At 40.6% G+C, this 23,920-nt stretch overlaps 1 protein-coding gene across 3 annotated transcripts in view; it reads left to right on the forward strand.

The window, feature by feature from the left end:
- The window catches only part of tafa3a (TAFA chemokine like family member 3a), a 72,127-nt gene that overhangs the window by 2,522 nt on the left and 45,685 nt on the right, over nt 1-23,920 (forward strand). The window contains exon 1 of one of the 3 annotated variants that reach the window (XM_057030614.1): nt 4,917-5,054. The exons of the other annotated variants lie outside the window; for them this stretch is intronic. The gene's annotated coding sequence lies outside the window, so the exon portion shown is untranslated. Of the gene's footprint in view, nt 1-4,916; nt 5,055-23,920 lie in introns of those variants that run through there. 3 annotated transcript variants of the gene reach the window in all.

The raw sequence follows: 23,920 nt of genomic DNA on the forward strand, positions 1-23,920 counted from the left end.
GAGGAGGAAATTGGGAGAACATATACCATGTTTTATAGATGCCATTTAAAGGAACATGTCCAAGATGGGCTGACTGCAATGAACTGTAACCACTGACAAAACACCAAGACAATAAACAAACAAATTGCTTTCCTGGAAGCCAGCAGTGTCCCCCCCCACTCCCTCGCTTTCTCTCTCTCACATCCCGGCTGATCCTGGCTGATGCGGCAAGCTGTCTTTCCCTCAGAGATTAGCCTGTGATGCACAACTCCATCTCTTATTTATTTATGCTGATTTGTAGTGTGTATTTTTGGTGGTGGCCGCCGTGTGTGTGTGTTTGCGAGAGAGAGAGAGCGAGTATTTATAAAATTGGGTGTTGTAGCAAAGGCTGCACGCAGACGCATCGTGTGTGTATGTACTTAAAAAAATTGAAAAAAAAAAGCTGTTATTGATCCAAAACCATCATTTTGTGTGTTCTGATGTTATGGAATTGTGTCAGTTTCTCCTGTTAGCCTACTGAACCGACTCTCACTGACAGCTGTTGTAAGAGTTTATCTTATGTTTTCAGAAAAAAGTCCAATAAACACAATAGTGTGTTTAATTAGATAGCTATGAAACATAGTCCAGAGTTTTAATGTAAAGACACCATTAATAAATCCATGAATAAAGGATAAGAGAGGGAAAATGGGTGGATGGATGGATGGATGGATGGATGGATGGATGATGGATGGATGGATGGATGGATGGATGGATGGATGGATGGATACAAGAAGCATGTGACAGAAATAATCGCAAAATGAACAATGGCTGACGACCATCAGCGGTGACAGTCGAGGTGACCATAATTGTCTTTTGTAGCTTTATGGTTCATATTAAAAATGGAAAAACCATGGTCCATCAAAAGAAGTATAAATTCAGCCCCCAAAGATTTGTGCATTTCCTAGTGTGCTCTAATTGTTGGGAGCTCCTGTTGTGGTCATGTGCCCACTCGCCAGCAGCAGAAATATCCTCAAATAACAACAGGACGGCTAATTTAAGAACGATTAAGCATTTTAGGGACGGTAAGCAGACATGCGCTGTCTCCATATGAGGGCGCAGAGCCTTTAAAGGTTAAACAGCAGGAAATTGTTATTATTTTTTTGTTAGACTTTAAATTATGGAGCACTGGTGGTGGAATTTAAGAATAAGCTGCAGCTGAGCAGAGACAAAGTGGAGTTGACTTGATGTATTCTAAGCAGCCCAAATTTGAGATGATGAAAAGCTATTATGATAGGGCAAAAAAAAAGATACATCAAGACTTTTCAGTAAAAATAAAATCCAAATGTGGTGTTTTTCAAGCAGAAATGAGGGATTAATGGGATGTGCTGTTATTGATTTCCTTTTATAGAAATCAGTAGTTGTGATTTGCCAATCCTTCCAAAACCCTTCCGACAGATTGCTTTTAGTTTCTGGAATATCTGGATGCTGGACTGTCTCTCATACATCTAGTTTACTCTTTCATCCTGCTAGTACCCTAGATCTGCCACTGCTGGAAACTGCTGCTGTAAACAATATGGCATTCACATGCAGATGCAAAACACGGCACTCCTTGTATTTGCTGAAGTGTATCCAAGTGGATTCCCAGATTGCGTGTTGCAGGGATGACACTGACAAGCAAACACATTTTTCCAAAGCTTCTGGTCCTGTCCGCCGTGAACGTGCTTTGTTTACAGTAGGGACGCCATGTGACTGCCTGGGAATTTGTCCAGTTGACTCCTCGGGTGCACCGCTGTGGACACTGAGCCTTGAGTGGAGGAGCTTATGAATTCAGTCTTCCACGGAGGTGGTTAGAGGCATTAGGTTTTTCTTGCCAGTGCCCCTCACCTTCAGTCTCTCTGTTTCCTGTGGTAGTTACTATTTGGCAACTTCCACTGTCAATAATGTGCACTTGCACTAAATTCCCATTTCTCCAGCAGAGCAGAGAGGGATTCAGTTCTTCAAACCCTCAACTGCTGGCCTTGTGAGAAGGTTGGGGAATTGCATAATTTCAGTAGACCACTTTTAAACCCTTCTTCCCACTCAAGTATGGGAACATTTTATATCTGGATGTCTCTCCGACTTCATTTCTAATTCCTCAGGGGCCACAGAACATTATTCTTTCTCCGTAGTGGCCTGTGTCATGCCTGTTATCTTCTGCGGGCACCTTCTGTAGAAAATTGCAATTATGGACTTTTAAGTGATCCTACTCTTGTCCTTTCTTTTGTTCTTGCAGAGAACCCTGTTGCCATCCTAATTAAAGTAGTGGATTTAGGAAAACTGGCAATTAATGACAAAGTTCTTATTAATTCATACAAATGAGCTGGCGTGCACAGCCTTTTGGTGGACGTGATTTTGAGGAGATCCTTATATCATTTCACTTGAGATAAGGTCAAAGCTGGCTCTAATTTCCAAAGGCAATGTTTCCTTGTAACTGAATATATAGCAAGAAACACAGAATATGTTCTGGCTCTACTACTTGGTTCTAAGAAATCTACTTCCCTTTCAATATAAATGCAAGGTCATCTGTAGTTCAAGGTTCTCTTTCATTCACTTCAAGCTGCAGAAGTATGGTGGATTATATATTTATCACCACTCGACATGAGTGATGTTCATCTGGCTGATATCAGTGACATTTTCGGATTAGTCACTCATTTTATAATACGGTGTTAGCCGATTTAGTTATTTAATGAGCGCGCCCATTGTAATGCTGAAATTGAGGCAATTAATCGGCAAAACAAAGAGGATGCATTTACTGCAACCAGTCAGGACACGGCACCTTTGCCACGGCAGTTTCTGAGGATGATAACATGCATTGAAAATTTGATAACATGCATTGAAAACATGCTGTAAATATCCTGAGATGAAAATGAAACAAGAGTAATAATTGAAAAATATATATATCAAGTCTTAATACAACAAATCACAAATTCATGTGATGAAGTTGAGCAATTTATGTTTATGTAGATTGACATTTAAAGTTAAATATGTCAAGAGATGAAATTTACATTAGCCCTGCTGAGAACTTTTAACGTGGGCTAATGTTAACATATTTCAATCATAGCCTTGGCTCTATTTTACAGATTAATGGGTGTACAAGGTTGTCAGGGACCAGATGAGAACCCTAATGCGACACAGGAGTTTGGCTGAACACCGCTTTATTGTCAGACACAGACAGGATTCACCGGGGAGCGAGCAGAATAGAATAGTCGGGAACAGGCAAGGTCGAGATCGGGCAGAAGGCAGACAGGGTTTACCGGCGAGCAGGCAAAACAGAATGGTCAGGAACAGGCAAGGTCGGAACCGGGCAGGCAGGCAAACAGGAACACGCTGGAAAGTCATCGGAACACAAATAACGATCTGGCAGGGAGCAGGTGTGCCTCCGGGGATTAAGAAGAGAGGCTCATTAGTGTCCTGATACACAACAGGTGTGCGGGGCGAAGCGACTCACGGGCATGATTGCCCGCAGCTGTGACACAAGGTCCTTTGATCCTGTATATTTATTTTTCTTTGTGTTTCTTGAGTGTTTTTTTCATCAAGGCCAATGGCTGGGGCAACAAACGCAGGGGGTGTGGTATTGTCAGTGCAGCAGCTCACCATTGTGCAGCACACAAATAAGTAATCTATTAACACAGAAACATGGCTGGTGTCAAATTTTGTTTGTGTCAAGTTTCCGCTTGGTGACCCGTTGCAATTTTGGTCCGCTCCATAGGAAAAAGAAATCTCATGGCTCCATAGAGCTCGAGGTGGTGGTGCTGGTGGTGGGATCGCCAATGTCACACTGGTGCGACCAAAGACAGCCTAAGAGGAAAGACCGATGGATAAAGGATGACTGTTTTTATTGAGCGACCGAACGCCACACTCGCCATTATGACCAATGACCTAAACAAACATTAAGCATCCATTCAATAGGTGGACACAAGCCAGAGGACAAGCAAATGTTTGTGAGTCACAAAAATATCGAAACGTTTCAGAGATGTGGCAGCAGAAGCTTCACCAATATGATGAACAAGCACCAATGTGTGGGCTCGATTCCTCAATATATACAGTTGCTAGAGGTGTCGCTGGACAACACGACCTCAGTTGAGACATAACCTTCAGTGCTATGATCATCATACAATCTACTGTATATCTCAGTGCCCAAGTTTATTAGATGTGTGGCTCACAGTGGCTTCCAATAAATGTACAAGATTGCATCAATTGCCGCTAATCATGTGTGCTTTTCTGACAATATTGCTCTACATGCAACAGAATGGACCTCGTCTTTTACTAATGACAAAGAGATGATGCAGATTGGTTATTTTTGTACCCATCACAGAAATATTTCTGATTTTGCTCAGCTCCGCGAAACACCAATTTTTTTTTTTTTTAAAAAAGGGCATTTGAAGTGGACCTTGAGCCAAATATGACAAATCGATTTCTGTAAAACATCTCAAATGAGGATAAATTCCACACAATAACTATATTTGTAGAACATTCCAAGCTAATATGCATATTTTGGGATTGCAGGACATGCAGAAATGCTTGAGATGTTGAAGCCTTGGTTCTGCCATCGCTGGGATAGGTTTTCGTGAGGTTCAGGCCTCCTTCTCTTAATCTTTTCATTAGATCATCTTGTGGCTTTCCTGTAGAAAATTCCTTATAGTCAGCTTCGGATTTTTCCACCCGAGGTTTTCTTTTCAGATACATGGGAGAATTCTAAGCCTTAGGATGGAAAACAATTTTGCTCTCTCTCCTTCCCATTCTCTTTAGTCTTGCTTTCACACTCACACACACACACACACACACACACACACACCACACACACACACACACACACACGTTTCTCTCATCACACTACGCATGGTGACTAATTTCTCTCGGGCTTTGGGCTTTGGCCTGAGAGGGAATGAGAAAATGAAAGAGAGAGGAATAGCTGTGGTGCTCTGACAGCTCAGAGGAAGCCACCCACATCCACAGAGTCTGATATTACCGCTCATCTCATCCTTTTGGCTGTCTGTTGTTTGGTCTACGAAACCAGTGCGAGCCCAGAGCACACAGCATTCGTGTAATGTCTTTGGGTATGTATCAATATTTTTTATTGTTTTTCTAGCCCTTTTTTATGCGTTGGATGCGCATCACAGGCAATGTGAGTGGTGCTCCCATCTGCGTGGAGAAATTGAAACCTAAGTGGGCTGTTTATGCATCCAATTTGAGCCTTTTTTGTTGGATTCTCCAGGGAGGAATGGCTGCTCATCAGTCAGTCTTTCTGTTTACCCTCTTTTTCACACTGAAATCGGTTGGGCACAAATCTCAGCTGGTGCAGGGTTACAGTCTGTGCCCTTACAGCATCCGCTAAACATGGCGCCTGACTGTTTTACATGGGAGACATTTGAAAAGTCCAGTAGCCATAGTAGCACTGTTGTAGTGGCCAGTCTTTTGACACTCTGACTGAGGGGTGAGATTGGCGAGGGCATTTCCTGGTGCACATGTGCCTTATAAGCTGAATATTGATCTTACAGAGGATGTGTTGGGAAAGGACACCGGTGTAAAATTTATGAATCAACAGTATTTAGTTCAAGAAAAATTAATTCCAAATTTGTTTTTTTCCAAATTTTGTCGCATGTTTTGTAGCATGTTGCACACTTTCCTGACCTGAAGAAGCTAAAGAAAACACAAGTCTCGAGTGTTTAATCATCCCTCTTTGCCAAGGTATTCCACTTTAAAACCTTTGCTGAACCCACTAAATCATGAGCTGTTTTAAATAATCTGATAAATAAAATTCAACAAGGAATGGGAATTTTCAGTCATATTTCTTTTTAACTCACTGAACTGAAATTAATGTCTGCTTTATTCGGGATAAAATTCATGCATGCCTTTCCATGAAATGCATTTTTTTTTAAAAGGACATATTTAAACAACTATATTTTTCTCTCTAAGAGAACGCTTATTTTTGTTTTCTGCTTGGGTACTTATCAAAGAGAGAGTCATAAAGCAGGTCCTTAGTGCCTTGAAGGCATTTCGGTCAGCACATGGGCATATCTACAGTAAATATTCTCACACTTGTTATTAGGTTGGGCAAATCATTCATCACTGGAGTAGCTGCCAAGCAATGCCCCAATGATTGGCTGATCTGAGGATCTTCTTGGTCAACACAGAGGGACCTGGATGAGTCTTCTTAGGTACATCCTGATATTGACGAAACATACAGTATGTGTTCCTAGCGTCATAAATTATTGGTGGTAGCTCAGTCTGAAGGGGACTGGGCTGAGAAGCAGAGGGTTCTTGGTTCAAGCACAGCTACAGACAAAACATGAAAGGTGTTTAGGTAGTGGGGGATGGTTCTAAGATGCTTTCAGAGCACTGCTGAGGCCCCCTTGATCACAGTACTGAACACTGTGATGAGCTGGCTTCATATAAGGGGACATAATGGTGCTAAATATCAAAGAAGACAGCATTGATCTTTTATCACCTACTGTTGGGGAGAAAGTGATCAGTTTTCTTCCTGTGCTGTTGCCATCAGAGGAATGAGACGGAAGCTTCAGTCTACTTGCTGCAAGGTCAACCACATGTCTGCAGTGTGGGCCCTGGTGAGGTTTATTCTTATACTAGCACACGAACATGTAAGATTACAATAAGCGTAAGTGTTAGCGTCATATGATAAAGCATAAGCGTCACAGGATAAAACAAGCATGATATATACAAAAGGAACATATAAGAAAATGGGGGATGGAGTGTCACAGGATGTTCAGGTTGTCCCCTGCTATCCCGAGGTGATAGAACATCAGCTAAAGTAGGTCAGGGTTGTGGTCAAGAGTGATAATAAGTAGTTACAGCATTGTTATATGAACAGTCTGAACCTAACACCTACCTATTTATTCAAAGATCTTAGCAAGTCAAAAATGTACTTGTGAAAAAAAAGAAAAACATTTTCCTTTGCAATAAAAGCACAATTTCACTGAATGCAACAAAGTAGTATAGAAAAGAGAACATGTACTTACATGGGAAATTTCAGGTTTTACCCTCTTTAACTTCTTTTTAAAATTACAAAAACATGAAGACTTGGACACACAAATGAACAAATGAACACACATACACATAGATTGGAGGGGAGGTGCCCTGAGCATTCGACACCCCTCTGGCTACCAGTTACTTTTCTTTTGGTTTGCAACCAAGGTTTGAACCGAGGTTTATCCCAGACCCCTGCATGGGCATACTGTACACGTGCAAAGTGAGCAAGCCAGATAGCTGATAGATGATTGCTCATATTCCTAAATCCTGATTGGTCATTCTGTCACCAGCCTCTAAATGTGAGCTCAGAAAGGTCAGAACAGTAATGAAAACTGCCTTTATTGGTCATAAATTGGGTTAAGAAGCACTATAAATACAATGCATCTGCCATTTATAGGCCCCCAATCTAACCCTATTCTAACCTTTTGTGGGTGGGGACACATTCTCTATGCAAGTTGTCAGACAACGCAACATTCTTTATTCTCAAAATATTTATGAATGCTGTGCTCGATGTGTTAACTGTAAATGTAACATTCACATCATTGCTTAAAGGTTCAGCACGTCTCTCATCCAACACACCAACGTCGAAATGTTTTAGAAATGATTTTGAAGAAATCAAATAAATGAATAAGATAAAATGTGTCGCAAGGGTAATGAGACTCTCATTACCCTTGCAACACTCATGTTATAATAATGTTACTTAATTAATGTTAAAGTGGATAGCTGTTTTTGTTAGTGTTGTCAAACCAGCCAGACATTAATTAAACTGGAAACTTCAGTATCTCAGTTCAAGCACTGAGTCACCAAGTTTCAAATGTCAGAGAGTAATTAATGTGTAACTGATCTATAAAGCATCACTGGTTTTATTAGCACACAGCAGACATTCAAGTGTCAGAATGACGCGATTATTTGCCAGCTAACAGATGTGCGCTTCTGTCACTTCAGGAAAGACTCAGCCAGCATCTTTTAATTATAATGCTGAATATCTTTCTTTCTGGTGATTAATAACAGCAACGGTGGGAGGTGATTTCTGCTGTCATGTACATCTGTTAACACCTTTTCCCCTGGTCATAATTCATTTAACATTTAAAAACCTCAATTATTCATCTCCCCCAGCTGCTTGTGGCCCTGCCCCGGCAGAGTGCAGAGTGTGTCTGGATGGACATATTCCCAGGATGCTCATTAATTAATGCTTCGGTCAACGCCGGAGGTCTCTTCCTCCCTGCTTACTTTCCACGGTAATCAGGCGCGTCGTCTCCTCCCGCTCACACGCTGAGGGTGCGCCAGAGAGTCTCACTAAAAAGGCTCAAAGGACGTCTTCACCTCGTTGGCCCGCTAAGAGGAAAAGTCACTGTTAGACAAGGGGGAGGACAGAGATGTGAAGGTAAAGTTAATGGCAATATAAACGAATCGTACACATTTCTTTCTCCTCTTTTCAGTTCCCAGTTCATGTCTTTTGACCTGGATCCCATGTTCTGTCATTGAGATCACTTACCTTCTCTGAGATTAATTCAAAGAGCCGTCTGTACAAGAGGAAGGGATGTGAGATGCCCTTGTGTCCCCTAGAGAGAACCCACATGAAATGTCACACAGTGAAAAGCCTGGAACACTCATCTCAGATGGTTTTTGTGATTTTCTGAAACGCTCAGGCCTTTGTCCAAGGCTATCTTTGGTTTGGGAGACTGGGATCTCAGCAATCTGCCAAAGACATCACCACATTTTTGCCACAATTTGTTATCTTTCATCTGAGATAATCTAAAATTGAATTGTATTTTTGGGCTTTGTAATTCAACATATCTGAGGAAAAGTGTAGAGGCCATATATATTTTAAAGTTCTTTCAACAGTCCCACTGACCCCTTTACACCTGGCTGACTGACCTGGATGAGGAACCTTCATGGACTTTCTGCATATCAGGAGTTTATTTGAGGGAATAAAAATAAATGCAAGAAAAAAAAAACATGATGAAGGACATCCTATTTCCTGTTTATTCATTCCTTAATTTACTTGTTTTGTAAAGAGCAAACTTGCAAGCAACAAATGTGACAAGAAACCATAATAAATTTGGTCAAGAAAAGCTTTCAGTAACATCTTGCATTTTATTGTATCCTGTTAGAGGATGTAAGTAAAGCCACAAAATAGAACCAAAAAGACAGCAGTAAATCAGTTCTGCTCCCACTTCCTTGGTGCTATGACTCAGCATAAAAACATGGTGGTTTTCTACAGAAACACGTTTGGTTACAGATACTCCATAAATGATAAATGAATCGCAGGCAAAAAAAGAGTTGTTATATCATCACAGATGTTTCCATCACAATGTTATGATTTTATGCTTCAATATTGGCATGATAACAGGTTAAGGAGATGGGCTGTTCCGTTTGTGGCCATTTTATTTCAGCTTTTATTTACAAGTTCAATGTGAATAGAATAGACGTAATAGAATGTTACAAACTAAACCTACTTGCAAAGTAGAATGAGCAAAAGACAACTTTTTCTTCAAATAAAACCAACAACTACTTGTTTTTGCTAGCATGGCAATAGAGAGCTACTTTTATTCGGGTTACAGAGTCACTATATACAGTAGTATATGTACTTTATTCAGTCAAACATTAACACTATTATTCATTCCAGGTTCGTTGTTTTGTAAATCAGCAGCAAACATGCTAACCTAATGAATGAGTTGGCTCAGGTTTAGCTATATTCCATGAGGAATTCAGCTCTTTTAGTATGATGATTCATACTGTTGTTTCACATATTGCTGTTGAATTAAAAATAAATAAAAAAATTAAAAAAATAAAATATATGATTTTTTTTAGGATGTTTATCTATCAGTCGATTATTGCTATTCCAAAGATGTATGAAAGAGCACTTTCATGAAAGTGTCAAAAAAATGTGACTTAACTGAACTTTATTTGCAGTTCTGCCATGTACACCAACATACAGTCTTTTCCAAATGTAATAATATAGTTTCCAAATACAGAAATCTTTTTGATGTGGTTATTTCAAATGTAGCTCAAACCCCCAGAGTGTGAAAACCCATGATTTGTACCCTTATACATTTTTCCCTTTTGCTTTAAAGAGTATTGAGTCTTGCTCCTCAGAAATACACAAATGACTCTGTCACGATGGCTGAGTGTCAGGCTGATTACTGTGTTACAACTAATTCAGGGAGGAGAGAGGCAATTATTTTGCCTGCCGCATAATAAGCTGTAGCTAAACCGATCCAAGGAAAATAAAGAATTACAGGGAAGAAAGGAAATAACTCTATGTTTGTTGTTTGGAGGCTGTTTAGAGTTCTGTATATAGTCCATGTGGGTGATTTGAAATTAGTACAACTGTAAATTTTAATGACTGTGAATGTTATTGATCTTCCACCAACCGGTTGTGCGGCAGGAACAGAGAGTCAGGAAAACAACAAAACCACGGCAGAATGAATAAATATACAGATTGTTGCAGAAAAACGATATGGAAAGTCACTTGAGAGAAAAGAAGTTGCAGTGAATCCGAGAAGAAATTGTGCAGTGATGAAGAATGGTTTGGATCTGGATTTGCATATAAAAGATACCTATTCCAGATCGCAGAGTGCAGATGTTGAAAGATGGCCTTAAAGTTTAATGAGTATTGTAAATGGGATTTGACGTGATTTGCGAGTTTAAATTATGACCGTAAAATGATCCTCATCTGGACCCTTTTATGAACCAAAATGAATTCCTGATTGATTCTAACTTGCGTTTGCGTTGCGTTAGCCGTGTGTGTTCTGGCAATAACGCCTGGCTTTGACCTCTGAGCCTCATTGCACTTGCAGGTTTCTCACGCAAAGCTTTCCAGCCCCTTATTTTCCTCTCAAATGAGGTGTGCAAAGAGCAGCTGTAAACCATCAGCAGCAGAGGCCACATGGAAGGGTAATCTGCTCCGTCCTGTGCAAAGATGTAGATGCGTCACTGTTTGGGAACAAAAGCCCAACCCTTACGGTCTCTAAGAGAATAAATCGGGGGCATTTTGAAAATGATGCCTAAAGGGGGAGGAGAGACAGTTGGTAGCGTAGCAAAAAGTTTGACAGTCAACATTTTATCAATCCCCAATAAAATTAATGATGTGGGACTCGACAGTGTGTCTGCATTAGGCTATGCAATATCAAGCCCTGGAGAGCTCTTAGGAACCTCTAGGATTATAGAGCTGGAGGTGGAAGCATTTCCATTATGCTAAGGGCTGTACAGGTATCTCGGCTCACGGTGCTTAAAGAAAGACCTGGCTAGAGAAAAAGGATAAATTGCATTATGTCCAAAGAACGTGACACAACTGGAAGGAAAGTCTGACGGAACGTTGTGTAGACAGCTGCTCATTCCACCTATGCAGAGAGTTGGTGGGTGCTTCTTGCTCATCCTGCTTTCCAGGTCTCTTTGCATATGTGCAACACAGCATTTGTGACTGCCTCAAGTCTACCTCGGGTAAAGAAAGGTTAATACATTCCACTTTTTTTCCTCCACAGTATATATGGCTGGAAAAACATTCTGATTATTTTCTGCCAGTCTTTTCAGATATAACCTGTGGAATAAGGAAAGCTGTTCCAACTAGGCAAATATAAAACTCCAAATCCTCCATCAGGCCAATGATGCCCCATGATCCGCAATTTGCATGTTTTACGTGATTATGTTTTCACGTTATTTTCCTCCCACAAACTGCAGCACAAAAGCTGATTGCATCCATTTGTTTTTGTCACACTGAATAACAAAATGCAGTTTGTGTCTTGTTACCTTATTATGTGATGCCTAAATTCTCCTTTGAATGCATAACAGGCATATCGTTTAGCTCACAGTTGGAGGTATGTATATAGTTAGTATACAATCATAATGCAATTAAAATCGGTGTTAATGGTATCACAGCATGTCCATGTTTGACTTAGAAGACCACCAACCTGGCAGGCACTGTCATTCATCTCCCTGTCACGATGCTCGTGATGAGTTTGCTCTCCTCAAAGAGGAAACAGCTCCTGCTGCTGTCTCCTCAACCCCACCTGAGACACTCCGACAGCACCGAACCTCTGCCACAGCCTCTCAGTTTCCTCCTCAGTTATCACTAACTGACACGTTGATTTTGAAGTCTGCACACATGAGGGGCGTGCCGATGTTCCTCAGACTTTGCTCGCAGCGGCCACAGCGGCTGGTTAGAGTGCGAGTCTGGGGTTCATGCACAGATTTCCACAAATGAGGTTTGTTTGAATCAGGCAGTTTTCTTCTCCAATCCACTGTAGATGCTTTGCAGACAGGAAGTTGTGCATCCACTTAACAGTTCTGCTGCCGTAAGATGACGAAGCTATCTCCATTTGTCCCATGCAGCTTACAGTGGAAACGCAAGGTGATGTTAATTACGGAAAGTGACAAACCTACCGTAATTAACTGATCTGCACACTTTCGCGGACTCTGAGTGCATTGAAGGAGCTGCAGCCCATTCTGCATTCTATTGTAATTAAAACAAAATGATTTGTCCAGATTTGAATGAAAATTTTTCTGCGTAGGGAGCATCTTAATCAAAACTGGGTCACATTTTTATGCAAATAAGCGAAGTAGGCATCAGAAACATGCTGTCATTTGAGTTTTGTTACTTGAAAGAACACAGTCCCGCAAGGGTTTTGCTGGCTTTTTTTTTGCAAGTGTTGCAGCCTAAAATAGGCATTTTGGCAGCGACTTTAAAAAAAAAAAAAAAAAAAAAGTTAAATAAGCCTAAAACATTTTTCTTTTTGGTGCAGAAAAGTAAAGAAAAGTTTACTGCCATTTTTGCTGCAGTGAATTAGTAAATGTCCAATCTGCATGTGGACATTCCGCATCTGATGTGTTAGCAGAACCTGACCTTTCCTGGCACCGAACAGCAAATGCTTGACTAGGTTCACTTTGAATTGGCTCATTACTGTGACTTTTTCTGTGGCCTTGTCTAAAATATGGCACATTTGTTTTGCTTGAGGTGTTTTTCATTGCAAATCCAGATGCATATCGCAGGCAAATAACTCCATTATCATGCATCTCTTTGTCAGACAGTTAAAAAAAGAGCTTCAGGCCTTCGTGCATATGCCTTTTGACTGTTAGATTTGCTTTTGTATCTGCTGTTTTTTGCAGTTCAGGCTGATGTTTATATGCTCTTTTATCTGTCAATACGTCGGTTATGCTATGATCTTCAGTTTTTTGGTTCTTATTTTTACCAAAAATAAGTCACCCTGTGCATGTGTGTGTCTTTGTAGTGAATCTTCCAACATAAGTTGTTGCAGTGCGTTCACGTAGGAGCACCCTGGCAGCTGAGGGCTCTGAAGGGGTGGAGCAGACGCGGAGCTCAGACACACCTATTCATCACTCTGAAGTAGAGAGTTCATTAAAATAGCCCACACAGGCTCCTCTGGGGTTCTGAACCACAGCCAGTCTTCATGCAAAACAAACAGGGTCAAAAACTGCCCGCACCTGTCAATGATGACAAATGTTCAAAGACAGAAATAAAACCTTTGAAATAGCAAAAAGGAAGAGCGCATAAAAATGCTAAAGAACATGTCGACCCCTGGCCAACGCAAATCAACAAATAAATCTTGTTTCCCCCTCCCCAGAAAAAAATACACTTTGGAGTCGAAATTGAATGCTTTTTACAAAACTTTAGCAATGTATTTCCATGTAAATATACTGCATACAGCTAGTGGGACTGAAGGACTCACAATTAAAGCTAAGCAAAAGATTTCTATTACAATTACTTCATGCCAGATTCAATACAATATATTTAGTCATATGCTCATCTTTGATGTAAACATTATTTGACTCGTATTTTAGATAATGTACTTAGTACATTGTACTATGTGATTTAGCTAAAATGAATTTGCCTTTTTTTTTTATTAATCTTTAATTGGGAAGTCACAAAAATGGATATTATTGCCACAGTTTCCCATAATTTCTCTATTTTAATTGAACAAGTTTAAATCTAATAAATACCGCTCAGAGTAGACAAGATTTTTATTTTCCACTGAATTGTAAACGTTGTCATGATTTTCGAGGTATTTGGAGGTTGTTAGTATGCCTAAAGCTTAGTATTAGCATGCAAGGCAGCTGTAGCCTGAAGAAAGTATCTGGAAGAAGTTGCCTCTTATTGCTACTTTTGAACTCTGATTTTTCAGGGTCTTGTCTTTTCAAAGCATATGCTGAATAAATATGCATTTTAAAATGCATTCTTGGTCCATCACAGTGAAGAAATCCCGTTCAGTCCTGAAACACCTTTAAGAATCCAGTTCAACAAATTCAGAGCAGACACATTAAAAGTTTAATGTACAGCAAAGGAAACAAAAATTCCTATTCCTATTTCCTATTAACACTTTTAACCTACACAGAAGATAAACATTTAAGCTACCATAAAACTGTAGCTGAGTCAAAGATATTTTGGAGCATTATGTCCCCTCAGCACACAGCGCATTAATTTTTTGTCCACGCCAGTGTGGCTCATCTCCTGCAGTGAGCCGACCAAATGCAGACAGACGGTCAGAATTTGCTGGAGCTCATTTGCTGTGTGACCAGTCAGGTTTTATTGTCAGTGTGTGCAGTCTCTGTAACCCCCTGAAGTTATTACCCGCTGTTCCTGTAGCATTTGACAGTTGCCCATGCATCATTTGGTTCCATGTGGGTTACCGTGAGCTAAAAATTAAGGTTATATATATTTTCTTTTTGTCAACTGGCGGTCAACGGTTGGGCGCTTTCGTGCTCGTTTGTCAGCGGAGCTGGAATGGCGCAGATGTGGCATTTAGCTGGCCTTCTTTCTGGGGAGCAGGTGGCTGTGTGTGATAGATCACACGTGCCATCGCTGGCTCGACTCTGTTCTGTACCAGCTCTCCCAGAAAGAGCCGCCATCTTTGACGCTTTGGCGACCAGCATGCAATGACAAGGATATTGAGACGCATACGCGCTATCGTTGTCGCGCAAACATTTATTTGTGCATGAAGTTTCAGCCACACACACACACACACACACACACACACACACACCTGCAGGGAAAAGTGCACCAGCTGCACTTTCATCCAGAGCCACATGTCAGACCTTCCCTCCTGTCTAATGACCCGTAAATGTCCACTGGTGGAAAGTAGCAGAAACCAAAACAATGTTTGATGTGGAAAAACGTTGATTTCAGCGCTGGCGTCCGAGCTAAGAGACACGACTTCAGCCATTACGCCATCATGCACTCGGTACCGTAGTGACTTTGCACAAATGCGGAAAAATGAAGGTAAGTGATGAGCGTTCTGGCAACATCTGATTTTTAGATTGATGTGATGGTCCTCCTTGGGGGCCTGTTCCTTTTGTCTTTTCATGGTGCTGCTCTTTATTCGAGGAGGCGAGGAGGGAAAGGGCGTTCTGAACGAGCCAACAGCAAACAGGACTAAAAATAATGACTCTGTGGCACTGTTTGAGCTTTGCTGCTCTCTGCCTTCCCCTCAGGAATAGCTCTCTAAATACACACAGTACCGAAGCCCTGGTGCAGCTCTGGGCTGTCTGTGTGCCTCCTCAATCATTTTCTTAAAATATCCAAAAGCTGTATTGATCTGGCCCCCGTCGGAGTGGGATCCACTGCCATTTTCAATATAACTTTTTTTTCTCTCTCTCTCCATGTATCTGTGAGTGTTTTGTTTGCAAAGGCTTTGCATTCACTTGAGGAAAAATTGAGCAGCTATTCGGGCACAAACACACGAGCCGTTATGTTGAATTATGGTTATTATTAGCCCGTAATGACACTACCTCCCAGAGGAATCACAGGCTTTGTGAAGAATCCTTCAGAACATCTCCAAGCCGGTTTTACATTCCTCCCCACTGCTCAGTTAATTTTCATCAAAGTGTTTGCTTTGCAGCTCAGAGCTCTCTGTCTGATGATGATGATGCAGAATTAAACTTTATTTAATGTGTTCACCACAGACAAATACTAATTAATGCACAGCTAGATGTGATATATGCATGCTACCTGATCACAGGTGGGGAGAGAAGCAGTGAGAAAACTGAATCATCAAGTTCCTGCTCTTTAGTATATCTTCTGTTACGGTTTCTCACTGACTTTCTTTTCACTCCCTTAAAGTTTTTGTGCATATGTGTTAGCTTTTCCCTATCTCTCTTTTCCCTCCCTAAATTATCCACACATTTTCTCCCTGCTTCCCTGACTCTATCATCCCCCTCCTGTTTACTTCTTCATTTTCTGCCTCACCTCTCTTGCTTCTCTACTGCCTGTTTACTCTGCCAGCCTCCCCCTTGCGCATAACTCCTGCAGTTTCCTCCACTCCACTTGCATCACACATTGCCCTCGTTTACTGTTCCCTGGTATTGGTCTCATAGGTAGTGGTGCCACATTTTATTGTCTCTGCTACGTCTGGTGAAATCTTAATAAATCCATTTATTTTCTAAGACGGTATAAATAATTCTAGCATCAAATTATAAATTGCTCAGTAGTTGATTTTCACTACCAATAGTGAGACCTTGACCACGTCTGATGGCAGAGGTCAACAGATACAGCAGTGTCAAACAGCACTTGAATGGAATAGCCAGTGACTCAAATAGGCTCCAATTCAGAAGATCTTGACCACATTGACACAGTATCCAGTCTAGTCATTTGTCCCAGTATCAGGCGTCTCATCCAATTAACTTTGACAGTGCAGGAACCATGGAGGTGGCTAACCGATCTGAAATAAAACCAGAGATCACCTTAAGCCACTTAATGCACTTTTGCTGTTATATTGCTTCAATGCACTTTTGCTTTTATATTGCTTCATGTTATTGATTTACCGAAAAATAAAATATCAGAAAGCAATAGCAGATGTCAATATCACATGCTATTATGTTATCATTAATGTTAGCATTAATGCACACCGAATCTTTTACGGCTTTCTCACTCCGAGACTGCACTGTTTATAGATATCTGCAAATATTAGCTGCTAGCACTATTTGGAGCACATGTTTCAATAATTCATTGTTGCGTTTGGTTGAAAGAGCTGAGCGTGGTTGTGTTTACTGATGATGTCTGTGAAATGCTGCCGCCTTGCACCCCTCCCCTCAGCTCCATCCGCGCGATCAAATAAGACGGAAAATAATTTGTGAAAAGGCATTCGTACGCGAGACCTGTCACTGTCAGCGCCGTCTCCAACTTTGAGCAAGTAGTGGCGTCTAATCTTTCATCATACCTGTCAGCGCCGTTTGTCTCAGGAAGCCGCTCTTCACAAGCATAATCCAACAGCTGCCATTATATAGGCTAGTGGAAATTTTTCTTATAGACAGTTCCTGTTGCCCTTTTATCGCAGTATATTGGGCTTTTCTGAACCTTTCTTTACTTCTGCCTGAAGCGGTAAACGCCCATCATCTGGAAATATTTTGCTGAGAAAATTCTCATCTCAGGTCATCAAATGCCACCACTTTGTCAATCTTCCAGAGGAAAAAATCTTAGCAACTTAGTTTCCGTAAACCATAATTTCAGTCATTTGAAAAGAGAGCAAAGAACCCTCACAGGCTGGTTGTGGTTTTAGTGTCACAGCCCAGCTTCCCCCCAAATGTGTCTTTAAAGGAACAAATTGCTGAAGAACAGGAGTGCAGAGATTATACTGTCACTGCTGAACTGAGCTCATTAAGTTGAGGGTTGCGGTTGAGGATGGCGGAAGAACAAGTCGCCGTGATTGCATAATGGGACGAGGACAAACCGCTCATGCTGTTTGATTTGCACGTTATAATAAAACCATTTTTCACTTGGCAAATATTTGAATCTGATTACCAGATCACTTGTTTTCATGTGTTCTGACCCGGGAATTAATAACTGGTTGTTTCATCTAATGGCGGGGGGCTTACAGTTGTGTGTGGTTTTGCTGTCAGAAACATCTTTGACTAAATATGGGCAGTGGTAGCTCGGGCTGTTGGGGAATGGGCTGAGAAACGGAGGGGTTTTGGTTTGTGCCCAAGGAAGACAAAAACATGGAAGGTGTTCTGGTAGAAGGGGAAGGTGCAAGAACACTTTCAAAGCACTGCTGAGGTACCCTTGAGCAAGCTAGTTTATCAACAAAAGCTCACATGGGGCCCTGCACTGAACTGACAACTCATCCAGGGGTGCACCTGCCTTTGCCCATATACGGACCCACCCCATGGCCCTGAAATGGAAAAAGCGGTTAAGGCGAGAAGATGAGACGTCTTTGGATGGAGAGAAATCAGCTATATGACATCACTGCTGGCCTGGAACAGTTGTTGAGCCCGAGTTTGGTTGGCTTCTGCTGATCAGAGTCAAACAGTTAGTTGACAGCCATAATTCTTCACCCACTGCGAGAAACAGATGTCACAGATTTTCCAGTCGTTACATTTTAAGAGAAACTGAAGAAATTTTGCTGAAGTCGGCTGCAGCAAAAGACAAAGAAGCATATCGGAGCAACGCAGCCTCTACGCTTCTGTTCTAATTTAGAGGCCTCTGTGCTAAAGGATGATTCTAAAAAAAGATGTGACTGATGTCAACACTTTTGATGACATCATGTCACCTTATTAGCTGCCATACTAACATTTAGCTCAAAAATCGTGACAGAACAGTCCAATGGCTGCGTGTCCTGCATGTTGGAAGCATTGTGGGTTAATATGACTTTCATATCTGAAAGGAAACCACTGGGCTGCACTGTTCTGAGGGTTAGGAGCGCGTCCCGCTGAAATGCTGAATGTACTATTTAATGGAACCTCTGTCAGTGCCTTTAAGAATTCACACACAAGAAAAAGCCTTAGAACTGCCAATGCAGTTCTTTTGCATGTTCTACCTGTACCAGGGAAAGTTGCCATTTCCTTGCACTGTTTTGCTTTTTATTAGCGTGTAATTAAACAAGTCAAATGATTAAAGGAATGCTTGTCACCTTTCACCCTCTTACATCTCACTAATAAGTGGTCCAGCGTGGGCAGCGTTTAGTGAGCCAAAACAAACAAAAAAAGATCAGGGTTTTTTTTTGTCAAATGTGAAGCGAGACATCATGTTGAATCATTAAAGCAGCCTTTGGAGACAACCTGCATGAGAATTTATTTAAATGTGTCTCTGTCTGAATTGTAAAACAGTTGTTCATGGTTGTAAAAAAAAATAAAAAAATGCAGTGATGACTCTCAACGTCTCCGGTGGCCTCCTGTTTACTTTCCCCTCATTTTTTGAAGCGGCTCACATATAAGCTGAGTCCACAGAACGTTTTCATAAAAGCATAAACAGAGCAATCACTTCCCACTCTTGATTGGGTGATTGTAATATTAGCCTTGTTGACAACAGTGTTGGCTATGCTTGAACTAGTGGGAGGTAAATGTGGCTCACCACTGGGGGCTGATTGAACATGTATATTAAATTTGTGGCCTGAAGCAAAGAGGTGGCCATGCGTTTGATTACAACAATAAACACCCTAAACATTTGTTATTCACAAAAGATTGTGCAAAAAGCCCCGAAAAATGTACAAAGAGCAAGCACCTGAAGCTGGATGTGTGAATAGGCATGTATAAATTTGTGTGTATTTTTTACAGACTAAAATGAGGACCATAGTGTGTAGGTTACTGACAAATTCAGGACATTTTGGTTGTATTTGCATGGCGGTTGACAGTTGGTTTTAAGACAAAGGTAATTAAAGGTTAGGGTTGGGCATTTATTGATGGGATTCCTGTGTTTATTCTGGAAATTTGATCACATAAATGCAATTCAGTCCTTCTCCTTCTGACTCTTATACACAAAACCCTGCTCTAGTACTGTTGTTTTTATAGAATTTGTAGCAGATATTCTGGTGCCAGTATGAGACTTTATCAAACCATCAGAGATTTTCCCCTCAAATCCTCCTCTTCATCCACACAAAACAATGCGGCACAAAGGCAAAACCCACGTTTTGCTTTCTGAAACTGCAACAGTGAGGACGTCATCTATAATGAATAGCCCTCATTTAATTTGAAGCGCATAGACCTGGTAAAAAATAATAATAAAAAAAAATTCCAAGTGACCTGATTAATGAATGCAGTGACTAATAAATAAGCAAGCAAACAGAAAAGATCGAGGTGGAGAAACAAAAGCAGGTTTATGCTCTGTGTTGTTCGGCTGATGGAGGCCAGCGGTTCACATGAGGATAGTGCACACTGTCGCCATCAGCACTCAGGATACCACCTATGTTCAGCCCTGGGAGGGGCATGTCTAGAGGACAGTTTCTGTTGTCCCTGTTTGTATTTGATGGATTCAGTTGGAATCATCACTGCCTGTATCAGCATCCACAATGTTTTATTCCAGAATATCTGATGTGCAAACCAACATCATGTTAGCCTAAATACCATCTCAATATGTAGTTAAAAAAAATATGATGGCATTTTGGTAAATGTACGTATGAAATTGGAATAGAAAAGGAAAAAAAAATCTCTTTTGTGATAATGACATTACTGTTATTTTCCACTCTGTTTACTACTTACGTCTCTACTTACGTAATTTTCAGGTTACGAAACAACTTCCGGAACCAATTAATTTCGTAAGTAGAGGTCCCACTGTATTGTCAAGTGTGTCACTGCCGATCCGCGTGTTCTCTGAATGAAGACTCTAAGGAGAAAAATGCCAATTTCAAAATGTATTTAGCAAATAGAATCAATTCAACGCTACAAATATTACAGAGCACCAGGCCAGTTCAAAACTCTACAATAACAAAGTCAGTTGTCGGGGTCTGACAACCTAACTATTCCTTGACCCCGTCTTTTATAGAAACAAATAGGCAAATCATTTATGCTAATCCAGTCCAATGTTGTCCTCTGATTGGATGACCTCATATTTTCCTTCTAGTCCCATTGGATGCTGGCACAGTCCTTGTTCTCCGTTGTTTTTGAACTCCAACCCAGCAAGAAAGTATTTTTTGAAGAAAAGAGCCAAATGTTTCTCATATGGCAAGGTCAAGGTTCACATTCTTCTTGCAGATGAAATATCAACACCACTAAACTGTGCTGTCAGGTTTTACGATGGGTCGTTTAACACTTTTAGCCTGACGGTCTCCACTGACTACAGTTATCGAAACAACAGTCATGTCATGGAATGGTCAACTGACTGCTTAACGTTATTACACTTATTAGTGATTATATTATCCCTAACATCTAAACTAATTCTAATATAAAACAGAAACATATAAAAAAAACCAGAAAATTCTCTTCAGGTCTCATAACTTGAGCATGAGCAGGTGAAAATACAAAAAAAATACATTTACTGCTCCTGAATGTCAAGATGCAAAAGTGGATTTAAAGTGTGTGGTCTGTCTCGGAGTAAGAACAATTTGTCATTGACACCATTCCCAGTATCTTAAGTATCCTACCAGAACCATAACCGACATACTATACATTTGCTATACGTATGTTTACAGCAGCATATAAAATCATGTCCAACTTTGATATTCTGACTCGTTCTACTTACTCCCCCAGAGGAGGTTGTGTTTTATTCTTCGTAATGAGGCGTCTCAGACCAGATTACAGTGGATAAAGGAAGCTGGATGAAATACTGAGAGCCCCTACGCGAGTCCTCTCCTCTGCTCACACTGCCGTTAAGAGCAGAAGGCAGAAGTGTGACTACATGATCTCATTAGCATGAGGGCAAAGATAGGGTTTGACATGGGTGCTGTTATTAAAGGAAATGCTTGGTACCTCAGTCCAAAGCTATAATTTATAAAAGGATGATGCCAAGGCCAAGGTAAAGGTTAGCACAAAATTACACAGGTAGTTGTGTTGTTGTGTTGTGTGTGGAGTATGATGTCAGAAGACACCAGGATGAAGAGATTAATTAAGGGTGAGAGGTTCTGTAAAATGTTTAGAAGGCAGTAAAAACATCAGGCTTTCATGATAAATCATTAAATAAGACAAATTGGTCAACAAACTGGATTATAAAATAAACCTAAATCAACAACAAAAAACTTAATCTGATAATCTTAAATTATTATGAAGCGGGAGTTTCAGTTTAAGACACAGGAAAAGCTTCCCACACAAAGCAAGGAAATAAATAAATATATTAAAAAGCTAAGTGGAGCTTCTAAATATATCTTGTTGATGTCCTAGATTATTTTCTGGCAAGAAAGAAACAACTTCCTTGTGACCGTGAGGTTGCCAGGTAACCCACCTTAAGTTCGGACAACAAATTACTGCATCTGAGAAATTGACATCATAATATAGACTTTCGAATTTGTATTTTTGCGACTCCTGTTTTCGGCAGCTGTACATGAGCAAATTTAGACGCATTCAAACACGTCTTGCAAATTTCCACAATCGGAGATGTTGTGAGAGGACCTGCAGCTGGTTGTAACTGATGGGATCCTGCATTGTTTCTAAAATGACCCACCTCACAAACAAATATAGCAATTTGAAGATCCTCATCCAGTTTTGTTTGCTTGGTGAACAGACTTTTTTGGGGCGCACATTTATTGCAGGTTGCCGCATCCTACACCTGAGTCCCCTGCCATGCATCCACAAAAGTGTTTTCTTCCTGATTCGTTATTTCCTGTTTGGCCCCAAAACAGAATATGAGAGGAAACAGTGAAAGAAACTGTTCATATGTTCAAAATAAAGACTCTAAATTGAAAAAAACAAAAACAGGAACATGTGGGTGGGGGCATAAAAAATGTGAAACAGGAAACTGTTTGAGTATGAAATTAGCTTCTTTAACCAGCGTTGGCGTAACAAGTTGGCTTTTATTTTTAAAAAGTGGATAAAGTCAGCAAGATCTTTATGAAAATGTGCAAAGCCATAAAATTTGAGATGACATTTTCGTTTACATTAATTGAAATAAAATGCGATGGAAGTGACAAAGTTACCGTTACAACCTGCCGCTGCATTATGCCAAAATACACACAAAATCCTCCGACAGTGACGAGAAAGGTGGCTTTGAAATTGTGACTGTAGCTCCAACGTACTTTTTTCTCCATAGAACCTTACTAGAAAAGATTCTTCAAAGAGCTCCACTGCATTTATATATGACACTTAGCTGTCAGGATCACTCAGGCTCTCTGTTTATTTGCATTTTACGTTTTTGTCAGCTGCTCTCGCCTCGTTCGCACGGCGTTTTGAAATAGAGGAAGGTCACTTTCGGAGGACACCTTTCTTTGAAATCTCTGCTGCTCTAACAAGAAAAAAAGGAGGCTTATATCTGGGAGCTGCGTGGAGCACGTGTTACCATCTGGAAAGTGGGGAGACTGTAGCTGAACAGACAGCTGCCAGGTAGGAAGAAGGCGCTGTAGTAGATGACTGTAGAAGTAAAAACAAGCTGTGATGTCAGCAGTCAGCAACGTGTCAATCCCTCCAAAATGAGGCTGTGCACGTGTATGCATGCACGGACATAGTTACAGTAATTCTCTTATGTGATTTCTGCGGACATCCACTGTCAGGTAAGATTCTCTCCAGTGCACTCAGTATAATAATAATGAAACACACCAGCTAATTGGTAAACCCCTGGAATGATTGTAGGTTTAGCATCTTTAGCACTGAGAGTGTAAGCAGTTGGTATTTGACTATTTTTTTTTGTTTGCTTTTTTTAGTTTATCAGTGTGCTGTTGTGCATGTGCTTACACCTCTGAGATTAAGCCAAACAAGTTTATACAATCCACTTAGCATAAAGACAAGTATTAACATGCACAGTCACAGGCCACGTAAATCGCTGATTAAAATGAAAAGAGTGAAAACAGCAGCTATGACTATTTTAGTCACACAATGGTTGGATGATCAAAGGGAAAGGACAAAAACAATGCTGGGACTCAGGTTTTACTTTAATTAATGACAGGTCGGATGAAAAACAGTGACTTTAATCTCACCTCTTGGAGCAGATTTGAAGATAGAGGATGTCTTATGATAAAAAACAGAAATTTGAGATTTTTCATGTAACACTATATCCAGGTACTTGAGTAAAAGTAGTAAGTTCTATTTTCAGTCCTCAAAACATCACATTACAAAAACCACGACCTCA

This window comes from Takifugu flavidus, chromosome 4, assembly GCF_003711565.1.
Source record: "Takifugu flavidus isolate HTHZ2018 chromosome 4, ASM371156v2, whole genome shotgun sequence".
NCBI classification, from domain to species: Eukaryota; Metazoa; Chordata; class Actinopteri; order Tetraodontiformes; family Tetraodontidae; genus Takifugu; species Takifugu flavidus.